Raw genomic sequence first — 19,727 nt, forward strand, 5'->3', positions numbered from 1 at the left:
CTACGACAAGCTGTGTGCGGCGCGACTAACGGAGGCGGACGCTGCAAGCTTCCTGACCTGGGCGTGCGTGCTCGATCCGGTCCCGTTCCGGTCGGATCCGTGGCGGTGCTCCTCTCCGGCGAGGTCGCAGGTCGATCCGACGCGGGGCGGCTCGATCTGCAAGCGGAGCAACTCCGGTACGCCACTCCCCTTGCTTGATGCGCCCCCTCTCCTCTTCTTCTTCCACATGTTCCTTCCCTGATGTGGTTTCCTCTTCCCTGGTGTGCCGCGGCGCCGTGACCCGGTCTCACAGGCACGGCCAGGGCGACGACTGCTCCCCGACGCCGGCACCCTCCGCAAGGAGCGACGACAGCTCGAAGCTCTGCGGCACGGCGTGCGCCGAGCGACGTGCAGCGAGGGCGCCGCTGCCTCAGCCACCGGCGTGTCCGACCACTCGTCCACGTCCCCACTGCTGCCGCCGGCCGGCCACTCGACGTCGCTTGTCCCGCTGCTTTAGCAGGCCAAGAAACCGGAACGCCCCCCGCGCCTGGCGACCTCGGCATCTCCATCGACCGTCTCAGAAAGCGCTACCTCGCCCGGCTCCCGCATAGCTGATGGTAAGCCCCTCCTTTGCTCTCTTGGCCTGCTTGCTTGCTTGCGAGCCCCTGATCTGAATTTGTTGGTTGGTTGCTTTCTTTCTTCAGCAAGCCAAGAAACAGGGAGTGCTGGCAGTAGTACTCTGAATCCATCAATGCAGCCGAATCCATAATGCTAATCAAGAGGTGGTTTTGGCCTAACTGGGATGTGCTTGAGTCCCGCATAGCTGTGGAGGAGGAAGCTGCTGCCCTTCTTGAGTAGTTTGCAAAGGTAAATCAGTTGTCAATGTTAGATGTACTTCTTTGAGGAAGCTGCTGCCGTTCTTTTACTCACCTTGCATAAAACTGCAATGTCAATGTTAGATGTACTTCATTGAATTCAAGCATCCTTTTAAACACCAGATTGACTTAAATAGGCTTTCATTGCATCAACCCTAGTATTTCTAGAGAGCTACTCAAGCATGTTTTTTCCCATAATTGTTGTACTGATATTTATATGTTTTTATTGAATAACATATGTGGGGACTACTATGCTTATATAATGTCTGATTTGATCATATCGTAATACATGCATTGTGTTGATGGCGCTATTACGGTGCCATCGCTTCCATCAAATTCCATTGGCATAATACTCCAATGTAATAATAAGTATCTAAAAGGTACTGAGATGTTCAAACAACATGATAGTTGTGAAATAGGACAGTTATGATAGCCGATAGCTAGCCTCGTATAAGGCTGTATTGGCTGTTGCAAAGTTTACCTGGTCTTCCATTTATATCTTTCAGAAGACAACCCCAAAACTGACTAAAGAAATAAAAAGTAGTAACACCAAGTCTTGTTTAAGTGTATTCGAGAAAGAAAAAGCCTTGTTTATGTGCCAAATCAGCACTGCAGCGCGCTGAACCATGTATAACATCCACCCATGTTGATTATTGGAACCTTTGATAATTAGTATATGAAATCTCACAATATTTATCATTGTGTTGCTCAAATAACATGTTTATTTGTCTTACCCTAATGTTGTGTTTGGCGATTTGGCCAAATGTTTAATTCAAATAAACATTAGGGCCACCTATCAGCTGAAAATAGGAATCTGAAAGAGCAATTGCTGGCTAGTATCATGGGTCAGTCTGTCATGCTTGTCATTTTAGCAAAGGTCAGCGCACCAGTACAGTTGATACCTAATATGAGACGTTTGCTCTCACAGGTCCTCCTATGATTAAATGAACTTCCTAAATCAATTCGTACACGCGGCTTTGCCCTTTGGAAACTTGTTTAGTAGTAGATGACGATAATAGGTCGAGGGCATCTGTCACCCAAGCATGTTGAGTGTTATGAAAATTTATCTCAGAGTGTTTGCATCTGAAATTTTTGTGACTAAATTAACATGCATTTCTTACTGATTATAGTTTTTGAGAAAAAACCTATAGTTAATTCTCATTTTACGTGTTTGCTGTTTTAATCTTGAACATCTTTCTTTCAAAATGATTTGAGTCATGTTGGTAGGCATTGTTCAATAGTCAACATACATCCAACTTTGTATTTTGAATGATCAGTCTAACTTCTCCATTGAAACATGCGACAGATCTTCAGTGAGCAAAGAGGGCAGTGGAAGGCAGCAACCCAATCCCAGGAGTTCCTTTGAACCCTTCAGCGTTAATACAATAATGCTTACACAGATCCTGAGAAGCAGGATGCTATAAATGTGTAAGTTGATTTATGTGTGCAAAAATATCACTCTGACAAAACCTTAGGAGTAGAGAGACATTGGTCTAATATTATTACACACAAGATTTATATGTTGTGTTTTTTTGAGATGCAGATTCTTGGGCCATTTCCAGTCTGAACAAGGCAAACCTCCTATTGTGGAAGTTGGACTGAGATCAGCATTACGATGTTGGCCGCCAAGGAACTCTATGTGAAGAAACTGGAAGGTACTAATATAAACTCTTCTACTAACAACAACATTGCTTGATAAGCTGTGTTGTGCCCCTTACTACCATTCTCATCAATTATAGGTTCGTGATGGTCTGCTCGCTATGATTTATGAGCCGATAGAAAGTTTAAATAGTTGTTTCACTTGGCAGGCCAGAAGGTGGTTTAGAATATTTTTGTTATATTCTAGTAATAATGATTTATGAGCTATGAAGTGGCTCAGGTTGTAGTTTGTAGGCATAGACCCACAAAGATCACAAAAATAATTAAGCATACAGTCTGCGTTCTTGGTGAATAGCCAAGCATCTGGACATATTGTTTGGTACATATGAATTTTCACAGCTTTGCTCAAGTCATCCGAATCCGATCACCGCCGTTGGACCTCGCAACTAATAACAGTCGTTTCCTTGCGCCAAACCTGCAACACAACATGGCTGTTTATGTATGTATTGAAAAGCCAGCATTATAAAATTCAACTAACGGGGAAATAAGAGACTATACAGGGACCTCCACCTATGAGAAATAATATAATAAAGATATAGTTTTCATATTGTGTGGTGGTCCAGTTTTGTGGCCGCTTTGGGGCTGCATCATAAATATTTCTGTAATGTAGAACACTTGAGTGGACTCTAATTTTACAATGACGAAGTGACCAAGGCAGTGTGCAGGAAAACAAATCCGAGTTTAGATGTAGTACATGAATGATTACAAAACAACAAAAGAATAATACACATAAGCAAACCAGCAAAACGAAAAATAATGTCACATACAAAGACTGCTGCAACATGCAGGGAAATAAGAGACTATACAGGGACCTCCACCTATGATAAATAATATATAGATATAGTTTTGATATATTGTATGGTGGTCCAGTTTTGTGGCCGCTTTGAGGCCGCATCATAAATATTTCTATATTGTAGAACACTTGAGTGGAGTCTAGTTTTACAATGACGAAGTGACCAAGGCAGTGTGCAATATTTGTGAAGAAAAACAAAGCCGAGTTTAGATGTAGTAGATGATTGATTACAAAACAACAAAAGAATAATATACATAAGCAAACCAGCATAACAAAAAATAATGTCACATAAAACAAAATTTGGCAACTTGCAAAGTCACAACTCCGAGGCAATATTATTAATACTTGCCTTGTACTATAAACATAATAAAGTTCAATTGCAAACATCGAAAGACTGAGATATGTACAAAGACAGCAAAGAGCACCAAATTACCTGTAGCATAAGAGTAAATCCTCTCACATATTTAAGAGGGGACTTCAGCCCGTAAGGACTTCCTTATAGACGATGTTCTTCATCGCGGTCTGTAAGGACAAGGCAGGTCTTTTTCGCTTCTTAGATTTACCGCTTTTCTTCTTGGCATTCTCCTTCTCCTTCTCCTTCTCAATGAGGATCTTTATATTTCTCTTTGCGGTGGTTCGAGACAATGCAACATACAGTTGACCATGAGAGAACACCGGATTAGGTAGGTACACACCAACAATCGGAATCGTCTGGCCTTGAGCCTTGTTAATCGTCATAGCAAAGCTAAGTCTTACAGGAAATTGCTTCCTCTTGAACTTGAATGGAAACATGTCGTTGTCAGACGGGCATAGGGGTATTCGAGGAAGGAATACCCTCCTACCTGCGTGTTGTCCGATCACGATTTCTGCGTCGATGGCATTCCTCTCGAAACCTCGCACCACAAGCCTCGTCCCGTTACACAGACCATTAGGGTTTATTTTTTATATAACCCCTCCGTGTCCATACATGAAGTGTATATGGACTCAAAAGTCGTATGTCTGACCTATATCGAATTGAACCTAAATGATCAGGAATTGTATGCACAACACAGTGGTCAACTATTGTTCGGTCAATTATTCGTGGGGTTGGGGTGAGGAGACATACGTCGCCTACATCCTTCACTCAGAAAGTATACATATGGTCATCGTATTGCTGAAACATAAAACATCCTTACCTGATTTCGTAATCGCAGGCAGATTTTCATCTTGTTGCTTGCTGGCTGCCTCCTCTTTTTTCTTTCGATAACCCGCTCGCCTTCGAGCATTTGTTAGCTCTTTTTTCTCGTCAAGGTCCACCGAGGTTGGTTGACACACCTTAGTGATATCACCGAGAGGTAACATGGGAACATTTTGCATATCTGCATGTGATTTGATGTTAACATTATATTGTGGAATGGGGGGAGTATATATAATATCATCGCAGTGCCTTCCCATGAAGCATTCTTACCTGATATCGTAAGGGCAGACAATTTTTCATCTTGTTGCTTGACGGTAGCCTTCTCTTTTTTCTTTCTATAAGCAGCTCGCCTCCGAGCTTTCATTAGCTCTCTTTTTTCATGAAGGTCCATAGAGGATGGTTAATCTGCATTAGTGATATCACTGAGAGGATGGCGTGGGACATTCTGAGGCCTCTCTTCCCAAATGTCACTTGTCATGCTAGCTAGTTCTTTTGTTAGATTACTGAGAGCCGGCAACGAATCTACATTATATAGGCATGAGATTGGAGGGTTGTCTGCATCATGTAAACATAACAATATACAGGACCGAAATAAGGCAAAGTTGTAGGCACATGGTGTTAACCTTTCGGCACATGGTGTTTGACATGTATAACAAAATATGTAGCTGAACATATACATGGAGGTAGATATATACCTGGAGTATCACATGTGCTATTGCCATCGGTCTGAAGTATCATCCGTTCGTAGGGAGTAATATGGACTCCTACAAGTCACGATGTTGATACATCAGAATTGGTTGTGCCCAAGTCTGTTAGGTATGATTTTTCACATAAAAAGGATAAAATTAAGCCTGATACCTAGACCACGTGGGTACATTATGTCAACAACGTCGGCTACGGGTATAATCCGTTCGTTAGAGTCGTCAACACTTGTCCCCTCTCTCGGGCCTGCAACACATTCAGTTTCCTGGGATGGTGTTTGACTTGGTGAACATATACCTGGAGGTATCGGCGATGATGTCGTCTGTTCCGTTGGCTTGCTGTGTGGAGTCCCCATAGGTAACTACTAAAAAAAGACATGTCCAACAGACTCAGGCATCCCGCAAAAACTTGTAAACTGACTCTGCAAGCAGATAACGTGAAATACCAACAGTACTAAACGCCCGTTCCCATGCTACAGGAACTCAGTCCATAAGGGCAGCTTTGCTATACAACTGAAAATAGAAAGACATGTCCAACAGACTTTGCTCAGAAATATTTATTTGAAAACTGAATTTGCTGGTTATAAACATGATCGGGGTTGCTTGGTCTGAGTATTGGAGCCTGTTAACAGGAAAAATGACTACCACGACTGCACATGCCAGCTCTGACCTCCCGTATTATGTTAATCATTTACGTTGTATTTTTGTTATCAAGCACATAACTGTATTACACAAGATCTATTTTTATTTGCACTACATTTGAGTTGAGAATCAGTTTCTGTTGTAACAAAATAGCAATAGATATGTCGGTTAATTTCATGTGTACCATAGGTGCAAAATGAATTATGGCATGGCTTGATTCAGTTTTTGTTTGCTTTCATCCTTTTATTCGTTTGGTTTATTCCAGGTCCATATAATTATGATGTCTTGGAGGGTATGACGTTCGGCAATATTTCTGAATCCTTCAATGCTGACTTTGAGGATGGTACAATCGGGGAGGTAATTATTTTTCCTTTTGTCATGTGAAGCCCAACACTATGCTATTAACCAGGTATGGATCTTTGAGAGTATCCTTCTGGGTGAATATGGAGAAGTAATGAATATCCAAGTACTTGCTGTGGCTGAAAGGGTAGACCTGCTCTAACCAAAGGACCTTTAGATGCTTGGCCCAGTTCGCCCATTGTTTTTGACTACAACCATTGCACTTACTGTTGTGGACCGGTTCGGTAATTAACCAAAGGATGATTGTAATAGTTGGCTCCGCCTGTCATGTATAGAGCAACCGAAAGTTGTATATGTTCCTCCCAAGTTATCATGTATTACATTTGTGGACAGTTGTATATGTTCTGATCTGTACACGTATGCATAACAAACAAAGCCTGGGTGTTCATACCTGGGGTTGAATCCGTACAGAGTCGCCCACGGGAACTCCTATGTCGCTGTCGTGGTTCCGCGGCGGCGGCGTTGTCCAGTGGTTCCGTGGCGGCGGTGCTGTCGAGTGGTTCCGCGACGGCGGCGCTGTGGACTGTGCAGATCCAGATGGAGTCGGGCGGCGAGATCCAGATGGACTCAGGCGGAGATCCAGATGGACTCAGGCGGCGAGATCTGGTGCGGGGTATGAGGTTCTACGGCAGGCCGATCCTGCGTGGGCGGGGTTCTCGGTGGGTTGGTGTGGGGGTGATGGGACGGAAAAACCGGTTGAAAAAAAACCAGACGAAAAAAAACCAGACGAAAGTGGAGGGACTATTCAACCAACTCGTCCATTAGGAGTAGAGATTAGCTGGTGTTCGACACCAGTGCCCTGGCCTAGTCAACATTATCAAAAACTATCACTTTGTGGCTGCCTCAGACGTGTGCTTGTGCCGTGATTTGAGAATTTCTAAGGTTTACAGTACTATTTGTTTGTGAAAAATGAAGTAGGGGAGCACAAGTTCGAAGCGATTTACTCCCTCCGTCCACGAATAAGTGTACTTCTAGCTTTTGTCCTAGGTCAAAGTTTTAAAACTTTGACCAACTTTATAGGGAAAAGTACTAGCATTTATGACACTAAATTATATCACTAGATCTATTTTGAAATGTACTTTCATAATATATCAATTTGATGTCATATATGTTATCACTCTTTTGTATATAGTTGGTCAAAATTTTAAAACTTTGACTTAACATAGAAGCTAGAAGTACACTTATTCGCGGACGGAGGGAGTACCTGATAATGAGCATGTGTTAGGTTGGAGGAGAAAGTTGCTTCAACATAGTGAGTTGCGGCAGTAAACATGATTTCTGGAGTCGTGGGCATGGGCAAGGTCTAGCTCACTGTGTCAAGAGGGGGAGGGGAGGAGATAAGAGTGAATGAGGTGGATGAGGTGGTGATGGTTGAGCTGGTGGGCATTTAATGTCAGACATGTGTGGACGCCGTCTGTGCAGATCCTTCTGTCATACGGCTCATGATGGCTCAGCTAGAGTGCCGAGCCATCGCCCGTCCATCTGTCCCGCAACTTTGTCAGCCCGAGCCGTCTCAATCAATGCATCACTGACAAGCGAGACGGAAAATGCATATACGATCAGAAAATACAGGAAGACGCACATATCTTGGCGCAGAGGAACGGTGTGGATATCAGGCTCAGCTGAGCTCGAGCTCAGAAACGGATTTTCCAAGCTACACTATCTACTTATTCTTCGTATGTAAGTTGTACACCGGCGATAGACTACTTTTGAAAATGGATCATTTCGTGTTAAACTCAATTAAGGGTCAAGACAATTATGTTGAGCCCTATGACAGCTGCTCCTGGCTCTTTCGGTTTCATGATTCGAGCACCCACGTCCACGTGTGCTTTTCAGTGTATAACAAGGAGGAGATGATTTATGTGAGTATTCGGTAGTTAACGTATACATAATAACATAGGGGGGGTCATGCACCACACGAGCCGACGAAGCAGGACACGTTGCATGCATGAGACACAAGGCAGTAAATGGTGCCCTTGCCTTACGAGGGCCCGTGTGCTAGTTATATATACGTATTAGTGATATTAATATCAGACATTAACCGATAATCCTGCCATGCATATCTTCAAAAATGTTAATTGATCTTCAATTTATTCTTTAGTGATTTAGCCGATTCTTCTTCTAATTGTGCGCTGCAAGAAGAAAAGGGAAAAGGGAGGATGAAATGCGCAGCTAGTACAAATGCAACAATGATAAAGCGGTGGAGGTGGGATATGTTCTTCGAAGCAAAACTTAGTACGAGTACTCTAGCCGTTTTCCTCCTCAGTGAGTCCCAAGCGGCCGATGCTGATACGTCTTGTCTACTATGGCCTTAGGGCCATGGAGGTGCGGTCGATTCCGGCCCTTACCGGTGACAAGGCCCTTGCTCCATTTTTATACGTTTCCTTAGTTTGTTTAGGATTTGTGTCTTGCTCAAGAAGGTGAGGAGGCGACGGCTCCCTAAAAACGGAATAAGGTTCTTCCCGCCCAACCCTCATCTTGGTGGTGCGTCTAGCATCATGTGGTCTGTGTGGAGGTGTGTCTCTAGCGGGTCTCACATGATTTGGTCGGTGTTTGTCTTTGGTGGATCTTCTTGGATCCGATCTTCGTGTGTCTGTGTTTGAGTGTCTATAGGCTGGATAATTTTGATCTATTTTTCGCTTCATCGGCGACGGCTGTTGTTCTGGTGTGCTGGTTAAACCTTAACATGACGATTTCTCGACTGTACTACAACAAGGTTTGCCCGACTACGATGCGGGAGGGGCCATGATGGCGGCGCGCCTTCGGCCCGTCCAATACTTACAGTCGTTGGTCCATGGGCATGGATGTCATTTATCTATATTACTTCTGATGTTCTTTGTGTTGTCATGATATTTGATGAATAAATTGGAACTTTTCTCTCAAATAATAAGTACTCCCACCGGTCATTTTTACTCCGCATATAAGATTTGTTTGAAGTTAAACTTCGTAAAGTTTGACCAACTTTATAGAAATAATATCAACATTCACAATATGAAATCGTTATCATTATATGCGTCCAGAATTTAATTGTCATACTGTATGACTTTAGGAATCCCTCCGATTCATTTTATAAGTTGTACTAAACCAGCGACTATTATTGTGGATCAGAGGAAGTATTGTACTTGCTGGTATTTTTCATATAAATATGCTCATATTTTATGAAGTTTGACTTCAGACAATTCTTATAAGCAAAATAAAAAGGACCAGAGGGAGTATTAGTACTCTTTCCCTTCAATGCCATAGTCTTTATAAACTTAGTCATGGTCTTTACTAACTTGATCAAGTCCATGCGTACTACATTGTAGAGCGGAGCAAGCAGTATAAACATAGTACAGATGCCATGCCCCGCAAGAATTTGGGAGGACTTGCTTGCACGCATGCATGTTTGAAGAGAAAAGCTGAGTGGGGCGATCAATGTTGCTTCTCCTTCATTGCTTGGGGTTTCAGCGAAATGACCGGAGACCACGAGACAGAGAAGACGCGTGCGGTAACCCGGTAATCTGTACAATAACTATGCACTACTACAGTACGGGTTTTGAGATGATACAGGACATGAGCAGGGTTCAGACATTTGCAAGATTGTTGTATCATTAGGCCATACGGGGATGCTTCAAAAATCCATGCGCTGATCAAACATATACTGGTACTGACGTACTGTTATGCAACTGGTTCATGCACCGATCAACAGAAGACGAGAGCATTGCCATGATATTGAGAGACTGCAAAACAGATTACTGAATCGAGAAATTTGACGCGGCAAAGGGATTCGTTAAGCTTCTAATCAGAGCAATTTAGGAAGGACTACATAAAACCGGCATGACTGGTGATAGACCGGAAAATCAAATCATGTAATAGTCTCGGAAGCGGGTCATTTCGCGCTAAACACATGATTAAAGGCCAAAACAACTATTTTGACTCTTCATTAAGGACAGTAAAACCGAACCACTTTCCAGCCCTCTCACGCACTAGACGATTTTCGTCGTCAGATCTCGCATCCCGATATTTCTGGCCGTTCGATGGCTGTCCGAGGGGCTGCTGCTCCGGTAGAAAAATCCAAAGCATGTGGTTAACTGGGCCTTCTATCGTGTGAAGCCCACGAACGGATAACCCTAACTCCCCCTCTTTGTTTGTTCGCACGACAGCAGGTCTTGGGCGACTGCACCAAGGAGCAGCCACTGCCGCCGCTGGCGGGACTTGCTCGCCGCTGGACTTGCCTCGCCGCCGCCTAGACTCTCTCTGGCCGCCGCTGCCTCAAATCTCGCCGTTGTCTGGACTCAGCTGCACTTCTCCGTCTGTCTGCCTTCACCACCATGGGTAACACATTCAGGGAGCCATCGTCGCTCCTGCTGCTTCCTCTGGATTGTCCTTGTTTGGCGATGCCCCACCTATGTATGTTCCCCAATCTAATCTATTTGCTTTCCTGTTTTTTCTCCTCTGGGTTTGTAATTGTAGTAGCAAGATCAGGGGCTGGGGAGAAGAAGCCTCGCTGTCCGTCCCTATAGGGTGACGGTTGGCGTGTCTCTGGCGACTGCAAGGGCGACCGCGATCTGGCGTGGTGGAAACCTAGGTTTTCTCGATCCGCCGCCGCCGTCCCGTCTCTGGTCTTGTGAAGTCCGTCGCCGTCACGTCCCATCCACAAAGGCCTTCCACGCGCCTCCCTAGGGCGCGTGGTCGTAAAACACCTAAACCATAGGAGGAGGAGGGGGAGGTATGGAGGGGGTCGCTGGTTTGTTGAAGGGGCTGAAGCTCTCCGATGAGGAGAAGAAGGGGGTGCGGATCAGGATTCCGACCAAGGAGAAAGGCAAGGAGGGGGTGGCTCAGGCGGTCGGGAAGGTGATGTCAGAGAAGCTAGCACATCCGGATGCGATCTGCCTCACGCTGGGAAAGATCTGGTGCCCGATCAAAGGTATAGGGTGCACGGAGATTGGGGTCAACCAGTTTTTGTTCACGTTTCACCAAGAGACGGGGAAGAGGAAGGCTCTGGAAAACGGCCCATGGATGTTCAATAAAGAACTGGTGGTTGTGGAGGACTATGTGCCCAGTAAGAGACCGGAGGACTATCAATTCAATAATATCCCGATCTGGATCAGGGTCTACGACCTGCCCTTGGGTATGATGAACGAGGAAGCTGCTGAGGAGATCGGGAAACTAGTAGGACGTTTTGAGGAGGCAGACACTGGAGCTGATGGAAACGCGATTGGCAAGTTCTTGAGGATCAAAGTGCGGATGAGGATTGATAAACCTATTATGCGAGGGTTTACGCTGTGCGAGGAGTCGGAGGGGGATGAAGTGCAGGATAAACGGATGGTTGCAGCGGGGGAAGAAGATGAAGGGGAGGAGAAGGGGTGGTGTAGGTTTGAATACGAATATCTCCCAGAATTTTGCTACACGTGTGGTGTGATTGGCCATGGGGAGAAGGAGTGCTCGATCGAAGGAGGAAAGGGAGGGAAGAAGCAGTTCGGGAGGTGGCTTAAGGCTGATATGGGGCAGAGGAGGGGTTTTGCAGAGGAGGGTCTGTGGAGAAGTGCCAATCGCAACTCGGGGAGAGATCGGTTTCTTGGGTTCAGAAAGTCAGGAGATAGGTCAGGGAGTGGCAGCGACAGTTTATTATGGCGGAAGAGTGATTCGCAGTCTGGCGAGGGTGGAAGGGAAGCAAAGGAGAAGGGGGAGGAGGTGACTAGCCCGCTCAAGAATACCACAGTCCCGCCAAGAGGGGGAGTACCAAAGAAGCTCGTCTTTCAGGAAAGGGGCACAATCACAGAAACGAGCGAGAGGGTGAAGGGCAGGGGAGACGACGAAAAGGAGGAGGCCGTTCATGGTATGGTGGGAGGGGGGAAAGCGCCTGCCTTAGGGGAAGGAGGTGTAAGCAAGAACCCAGAAGGAAAGAGATACAGAAAGAAAGGCAGGGACAAGGTTAGGCCGGAAGGTATTGTTGCTATGGAGGCGGTGGTAGGCCAGAAGAGAGGAGGGGCAGATGAAGACCAGGAGATGGTGAGGAAGAAGGGAAGAGTGGAGGGAGAGGAGGATAAGGGGGAAGAAAACCAGGAAGTTCAGAAGGAGGGAGCTCAAGACTTATTATCGGCCGGGTTGCAAGGGCAACCCCGCCGGGAGCAATGAAAATCGTTGGATGGAACTGCCGGGGGCTCGGGAATGGCCCGGCAGTTCGTAGTCTCCTCGATCTGGGGAGGGAGGAGGATCCTGACATAGTGTTTCTGGCGGAGACAAAGCTGACAGAGAAGGAACTGGAGAGATTTAGGTGGACCTTGGGGCTGGCTCACTTAATAGTATCAAGCTCCGAGGGGAGAAGTAGAGGAGTGGCTCTGTTTTGGAGACGGGGTGTTGATCTGACGCTGCGATCGTTCGGAAGGAGGCACATTGATGCAGATGTGGAGGAGAACGGAAGGGTGTGGCACCTGACGGGGGTTTATGGGGAGTCAGAGGCGGAGAGGAAAGTGGAGACGTGGAGGGTGATGAAACTACTTGCTCAACAGCATCAAGCAGGAAGGCCGTGGCTGTGTATGGGTGACTTTAATGAAATCCTATCAACGGATGAAAAATCGGTGGCGCTGTCAGGCCACAGCGACACATGGATAGATTTAGAGAAGCGTTGGAGGCCTGTGAGCTGTGTGACATTGGTTATGAGGGGGACAAATACACGTGGAGGAACCATAGCAAGAAGATCAAGTCTTACATCTGCGAGAGGTTGGACAGGGCTACGGCTAACGCCTCATGGTGCGAATGGTTTCCTGAGTTCACAGTTATAAATGGAGCTCCACGGCATTCTGATCACCGACCGGTCATAGTTAATACCCAGGGAGGAGGGAGGAGACTGGAGGGGGGGTGACCGGGGCTTCCGTTTTCAGGCCTGGTGGCTGAAGGAGGAGGGATGTAGCGTGGAGGTGCAAGGTGCGTGGGAGCAAGGCTGTCGGGAGGGTAGTGGAGATGTGGCGTCGGCGATGCGATGCATGGCTGGGAGGATGAGAAGGTGGGGAAAGGAAGTCGCGGGGGAGTTGGAGACCCGCCTAAAGCAAGCACGGCAAAGCCTGGAGAGATGCATGAGGGCTCCGGTGTCCGAGGAGAAAATAAGAGAAGAGGCGAGGCTGAGGTGTGTTGTGGAGGATTTGGAGGATAAGAATAACACCAAAGCTAGACAGTTATCACATGTGTCGTGGCTAAGGGACGGCAACAAGTGCACCCGTTATTTCATGGCAGTGGCGTCGGCGAAGAAGAAAGCAAACATAATTAAAATGTTAAGGAGGGAGGATGGAACGGAAGTGAAGGAAGGAGAAGGGCTAAATAACTATGTTTTCTCTTATTTTCGGGAACTGTTTACGTCCACTAATGCACATCGCATGGACGAGCTCCTGTCAAAAGGTGCAACTGCGGGTGACAGAAGCTATGAAAGCCGTCCTTGAAGCGGACGTAACCAGAGAGGAGGTTAAAGCAGCGCTTGACCACATTGGAGACCTTAAGGCTCCGGGGCCTGATGGCATGTCGTCGATTGTTTACAAGAAACATTGGCACTTCATGGGTGACAAGGTGGTTGACGAAGTGATCTCGGTCCTGAAGGGAGGCCCTATGCTGGAGGGGTGGAACGATACTGTCGTCGTGCTCATCCCAAAAGTGAAAGATCCAAGGAGAATTAAGGACCTAAGACCCATCAGTCTTTGCAATGTAGTGTACAAGTTATGCTCAAAGGTGATTGCCAATAGACTGAAGCTTGTGCTCCCGGAGATTATATCGGATAACCAGAGTGCGTTCGTTCCGGGGCGTCTTATCACCGACAATGTACTCATTGCATATGAACTATCGCACACCCTTTTGAACAAGAGAAGAGGGGGCAAAGGCATTGCGGCGGTGAAGGCGGACATGAGTAAGGCTTATGACAGAGTTGAATGGGACTTTCTGCGCGCTATGCTTCTCAGATTGGGGTTTGGGACCAGATGGGTCGATCTTGTGATGAACTGTGTTTCTAGTGTGCGCTATCAAATAAAGATCAATGGTGAGCTTACTGAACAGTTCTCTCCTACGCGTGGATTACGTCAGGGTGACCCTTCGTCACCATATCTCTTTGTCATTTGCGCGGAGGGGTTATCGGCTTTGCTACATGATGCGGAAGCGAACAGATGTATTGTGGGTGTGAGGATTTGCCCGACCGCACTTGTTGTTTCTCACCTGTTATTTGCGGATGATTCGGTCTTGCTGCTCAAGGCGAAGAGGGAGGATGCAGAGGCGCTGAGAGACATTCTGGACCTCTATGAAAGCTGCTCTGGTCAATGTATAAATCTGGAGAAGTACGCGATCATGTTCAGTCCTAATGCTAGTGCTGCAGCAAAGGCTGCAGTCAAGGATGCTTTGCAAATTCAGAGTGAAACATGGAACGAGAAATATCTTGGGCTGCCTGTTCATGTTGGGAAATCGAGGAGGAAGGCTTTTGCGTTTGTTAAGAACGCTATCTCGGGGAGGATCTACGGTTGGAAAGAGAGATTGATAGCAAAAACTGGGAAGGAAACGCTAGTCACTGCGGTGGCCCAAGCTATACCCACGTTCGCTATGTCCTGTTTTTACCTGACGAAGACCTTCTGTGAGGAGCTTAGTTCATTGATTGGAAACTATTGGTGGAGTCAGCAAGATAAAGAGCACACAACCCATTGGATAGGTTGGGACAAACTGAGGATGCCAAAGGCGAAAGGAGGACTCGGGTTCAGGGTTATGCATGCCTTCAATGTCGCCATGTTATCACGCCAGGCTTGGAGGCTCATACAAAACCCAGACTCATTGTGTGCGCAGATTCTGAGAGCTCGATATTATCCAGATGGGCAGCTGTTAGAAGCACAGCCAGCTGCGGGTATCTCTTATGCTTGGCGTAGCTTGTTGCATGCCGTCCAACTTGTCAGAGAAGGAGTCATATGGAGGATAGGAGATGGTACAAGTGTTAATATATGGACCGATCCGTGGATCCCTCGACCCTGGTCGAGGACAGTGATCACACCTCGTGGTCATTGCCTTCTACAGCATGTTAGTGAGCTCATTGATCCAGTCTCGGGTGGTTGGGACGAGCAACTAGTGAGAGACACCTTCTGGCATGATGATGTAGCATATATACTCCGCATCTCGCTTAGAGAGGGAGTGCAAGACTTCATGGCCTGGCATTACGATAACAAGGGGCTACACTCGGTCAAGAGTGCCTACAAATTATATGTCCAGTTGGAGAAAACCAGGAGAGATGGAGGAGCTGGGGCGAGTTCAATAACCCCGGGAAATCTGAATCGTGTTGGTGATGATTCCTGGAAACGTATATGGAAGTTACCATGCCCAAGAAATGTTCAGATGTTCATGTGGAGGATCAAACACGAGTCTCTCGCGCTTCGTACCACGGTTGCTAGGAGAGGTATCCCGATAGAGGACACCAAGTGCCTGTTCTGCAGCCGGGGAGATGAGGATGGAGCGCACCTATTTATAAAGTGTAAGGTGGTGAAGGAGGTGTGGAGGGATTTCGGCCTGGAAAAGGAACGCAACGAGCTGGAGAAGACTGAGGGCGTGCATGCAATGCTGGAGTATATTTGGGGGCTAGATGAGAAAAAGAGGCTACACATCCTCACTTTTTGGTGGCAGTGGTGGGCAAATAGGAACAAAGCACGCGAAGGGGAGCTACCGATCTCACCGGCGGATCTGGCGCGCAGGACGAGGAGTAGCATCCTGGAGTTCGCAGATATCTTCTGTAAGAAAGCAGAGAAGCTGCCCCCTGACAAGTGGCGTCCATCGGCTCCTGACACTTACAAGATCAATGTGGACGGCTCGTTTGTGGCGGGCGAGGAGCATGTTGGCTGGGGTTTAGCAGTGAGGACGGAGGCGGGCACTCTGGTGCATGCACGGGCCGGACGACAGGAGCATGCAGCGGAGGCGTTCGAAGCGGAGGTGATTGCCATGGCCAAAGCGATTTCGACGGCGGCTGAGCTCGGTATGGTCAGAGTTGAATTTGAGACGGACTCCCAGCTACTGTCTGATGCCTTGGACATGAGGAGGGCAGACTCGACGGCGTACGCAGCTGTTATAGAGGACATGAAATATCAGCTGAAGCTTTGGTTTTCTTTCTTTTCCATTTCAGTTTGTAGGCGCAGTGCGAACTCGGTAGCCCATGAGCTTGCCAACATTGGGCGCTTGTGCGAACCAAACCACTATTTAGAGTGGGAGTCTGATGTACCAGCCCGGGCGGGCTAGTGTGTTGTGGGCGATATGCCTCATCACAGTTAAGTAATGAAGCCTTGCTTTGCTTTCAAAAAAAAAAGATCAGGGGCTGGGCATGGACACCTCCGGCCACGATATAAAGTTGATGCTGGTCAGAGCCAAACTAGATGAGATCCACCACTCGCCTCACCACGATCAGGGGCAATTACTACATCTCTAATACTGGTTGGAAGCTGTGAGTTTTAGATTTATTAAATCTGATGGTCTGTTGGTCCCTGTTGTGATTTGAGGAGAAGGTTGTGGTACGGGCGTTGCACAGGCAGTAGGCACAAACGGGAGATGCTGAATGTGGCATTTTACTGGCACTGATTTTTTTTTCTAGATGATGACGGGCATGTACAGGCAGTGGGCACAAAATGTGATTCGATCTGTTATAGAGTGTACTTCATATGAACATGAGTCGTTAGCTATCTGAAAAACAAATAAAAAAGTGTGCACTCATTTATATGTTTAGTTACATAAGATAAATCGAGATCCCTCTGCCCCATTCTTCGTCAGGGCTTTGTTTTCCCTTTCCGTATTACATTTCAGATGTGACTTTTGCCATGTTGCTACCCTTCTTATGCTGTTATTTATTGTACTTTTTGGTCGATTTTCTATATCATTACTGACATTGATAGACAACGATGGAACGACCATGATCACTCTACCTTGTTGCTTCATCTTGCAGTACAATGATAATATGCCAAATTATTAGCATTATGATTTGGAATAAAGAATTTCTAGGCGTCATTTTTTTCTTCTTACATTAGTATTTTGAATAAACACCCCCTTGACTTGTAAGATATTTAGATGAATGGATGTTAAAGTAGTATGGTCCTTTCATTTCTAGAGTTATCGTTTCCTTGCATTATTTTTTTAGAATAAATAGCTCTTACATTTTATTGGGTTTCTTGCCAAATGGATCCTCCAAAAGTATATGCTTGTGTTATTCGGAACCTCTATAGTGGTTTGTCAAGAGCATAGGGCATTGCTGCATCTTATCTGTCTGTCTACAAATTTATCCCAATATTACCCTTCTGGTGCATCTTTAATTTAGTTCAGTTTAGTCCTCACATATGTTCATCTTCATGTTCATCAGATTGATGAGAGACTGATGTTGCTGTGATGATAAGTGCCGGTGATTTCTGTACTTTGCACTGAACCAACTGAAGCTAACATTGATTCTTGGTAAGAATAATGTGCGCTCAACTTTGCATAGTTTTTATATAGTTAAGTTTGTAATGTATATGACCAAATGCGGCCACATGGCTCACCAAATAGTATTATATTTGCAGTGTCTTGGATTGTTATTTATACAAAATTTTCATTTGTATTGATCAGAACAGAAAGTATGTAGTACTTCCACTAATCTTTTTTCCTATACAAATACAGGGTGCAAGAATTGGGAGTATCTAAAGCACCAACGGTTGAAGGAGCTCATCCGCCCACCGAGAGCATTGCAGCTTTCCACATGCCATTGATTACTCCATCTGCTTTAGTTGCATCAGATACTCCATCCTTTAATTGTTCTTTAATTGCATTGCTGATGTCACTTGCATATATGTAACTAAGTGAAAATAGGGCTTTGTAAGGACGTCACACTATTATTAGTTTGACATAGTGTGACATGTTTCACTGAGAAGCTTTGTCAAGATTAGTATAGTGATTACTTTCATGGAATACCATTTGTTTTCACTTTCCTTGTAGGATCACCTATTGGCACCTTCATGGTCATGAAATGCTTATGTTGTAGATTTTCATCCAATTTATGAGATGCTAGAAAAAACTTGGTAGATATGGAACTAAGAGGTTGGTCAATATGACCCAAAAAATATACAAGATGGTAACTATCTATTTGTAAAATTACTATCACTCTATTGGAAAATAGACGGGCGTTGCAACGCGCGCCAATCATGATCTAGTGATTCTTGTATTACTCATATCAATCATAGTGAAAATAAGGTTAGTGATAGTCTAGCTAAGTTTGCTCGTCTAGAAGGCAGAACCATGACTTGGATAGGTTGGGAGCCTTTACGCCCCGTTTGGATGTAGATATCGGGTGCTAGAATTCGGCTTTGGCATTGGCCTGGCCCGAATGCAGCTGTTTGGGTGCCCTGGGCATTCGGGTAAGGTATTCGCCCACGATATCGTAACCTGCTCCCCAACACTAGACCGGCCCGTTCCAAATACTTTGCCCCAGCCCTCTGTATTCGATGCATTTGACACCCCTTCGCTCTCCCTCACGAGAAAATAAAGAAAGTAAAGACTCGAAGGATGTGGGAGACCGAGGAAACGCACAGGGCGGCGGCGGCGGCACGCTCTCCGGCGACCCTCCGGCGGCGACGCGCTCTCCGGCGACCCTCCAGCCATCCCCGGCATCGACTTGACCAGAACCCTCCACCTCGCCCCCGTAAATCATCCAGTCCCTTCCTTCCCCGATTGCCCCTCTCTCCAGATGTATTGCTCCGGCTGCGGTCAGCCATGGCCATGGCGTGGTGTGCCGGTCGACCACGACTATGAGTTCCCCGTGACTGGGCCTCCTAGAGGCATGGTGGTTATGCTGCTGGAGGGAGATAGGACGATGGGATGTAGGAGATCTGAGGGAGAGAAATCACGGGGAAGAAGACAACACGATGAAGAGGGAGCTAGGGGGGAACGAGGAAGAAGAGGGCTCGGGTCCTCTTCGCTGTGCAGCCGCCGCTCATTTTAGCGCCGCCACCGGTCCACTGGGAGTTGCTGCATGATCTTGCCTGACTCCGCCGCCACTACAGAACTTCTTCTCTAGGCGGCGCAGGCCACCAAACACAATTCAACGCTTTTTACATCCAAACACAAAATTGGAATTGGTAGCCCGTTTGATTCCAACCACCAATGTTTTGTACAGCCAAACAACAAAATTGGCATTGATACTCAATACCAATGTCCTTGGATATTTGGCATTGGAGTCAATACAATGCCAGGCCCTTCAATGTCTACATCCTTACATAGCGTTAGAGGCATTGAAGTTTGCAGTGTTTGATTGTATGGACGTTTTGATTGAGTAATATATTATTTCACCCCCGAAAAAAGGGCCAAAACAACTATTTTGAGCCCTACGGACGCAGCTGCTCGTGGCTCCACGATTTGAGCACCCACCGTGTGCTACACAGTGTATAACAAGTGACGAGCAAATAATTGTGTGAGTCCTATTTGACAGATGACAATACATACGGGGACCATGCAGAGTCCATGCGACATCAAAGTCGTCGCAGCACATTGTACTAAGACGTAGAGTAACTGTACTTTTTACGGATATAAGGAATCTCCACACG

At 46.2% G+C, this 19,727-nt stretch overlaps 2 long non-coding RNA genes across 2 annotated transcripts; one reads left to right on the forward strand and one right to left on the reverse strand.

Annotated features, from left to right (window-relative positions):
• On the forward strand, positions 1-6,540 carry LOC123142526 (uncharacterized). The gene is made up of 6 exons (XR_006470573.1): positions 1-176; positions 293-596; positions 684-846; positions 2,161-2,282; positions 2,398-2,509; positions 6,092-6,540. It is a non-coding gene; the product is annotated as an uncharacterized lncRNA (long non-coding RNA).
• Positions 3,865-5,242, reverse strand: LOC123142533 (uncharacterized). The gene is made up of 2 exons (XR_006470574.1): positions 4,754-5,242; positions 3,865-4,664 (listed from the first exon to the last, which is right to left on the reverse strand). It is a non-coding gene; the product is annotated as an uncharacterized lncRNA (long non-coding RNA).
• Positions 6,541-19,727: the final 13,187 nt, after the last annotated feature.

This window comes from Triticum aestivum, chromosome 1B, assembly GCF_018294505.1.
Source record: "Triticum aestivum cultivar Chinese Spring chromosome 1B, IWGSC CS RefSeq v2.1, whole genome shotgun sequence".
NCBI lineage: Eukaryota > Viridiplantae > Streptophyta > Magnoliopsida > Poales > Poaceae > Triticum > Triticum aestivum.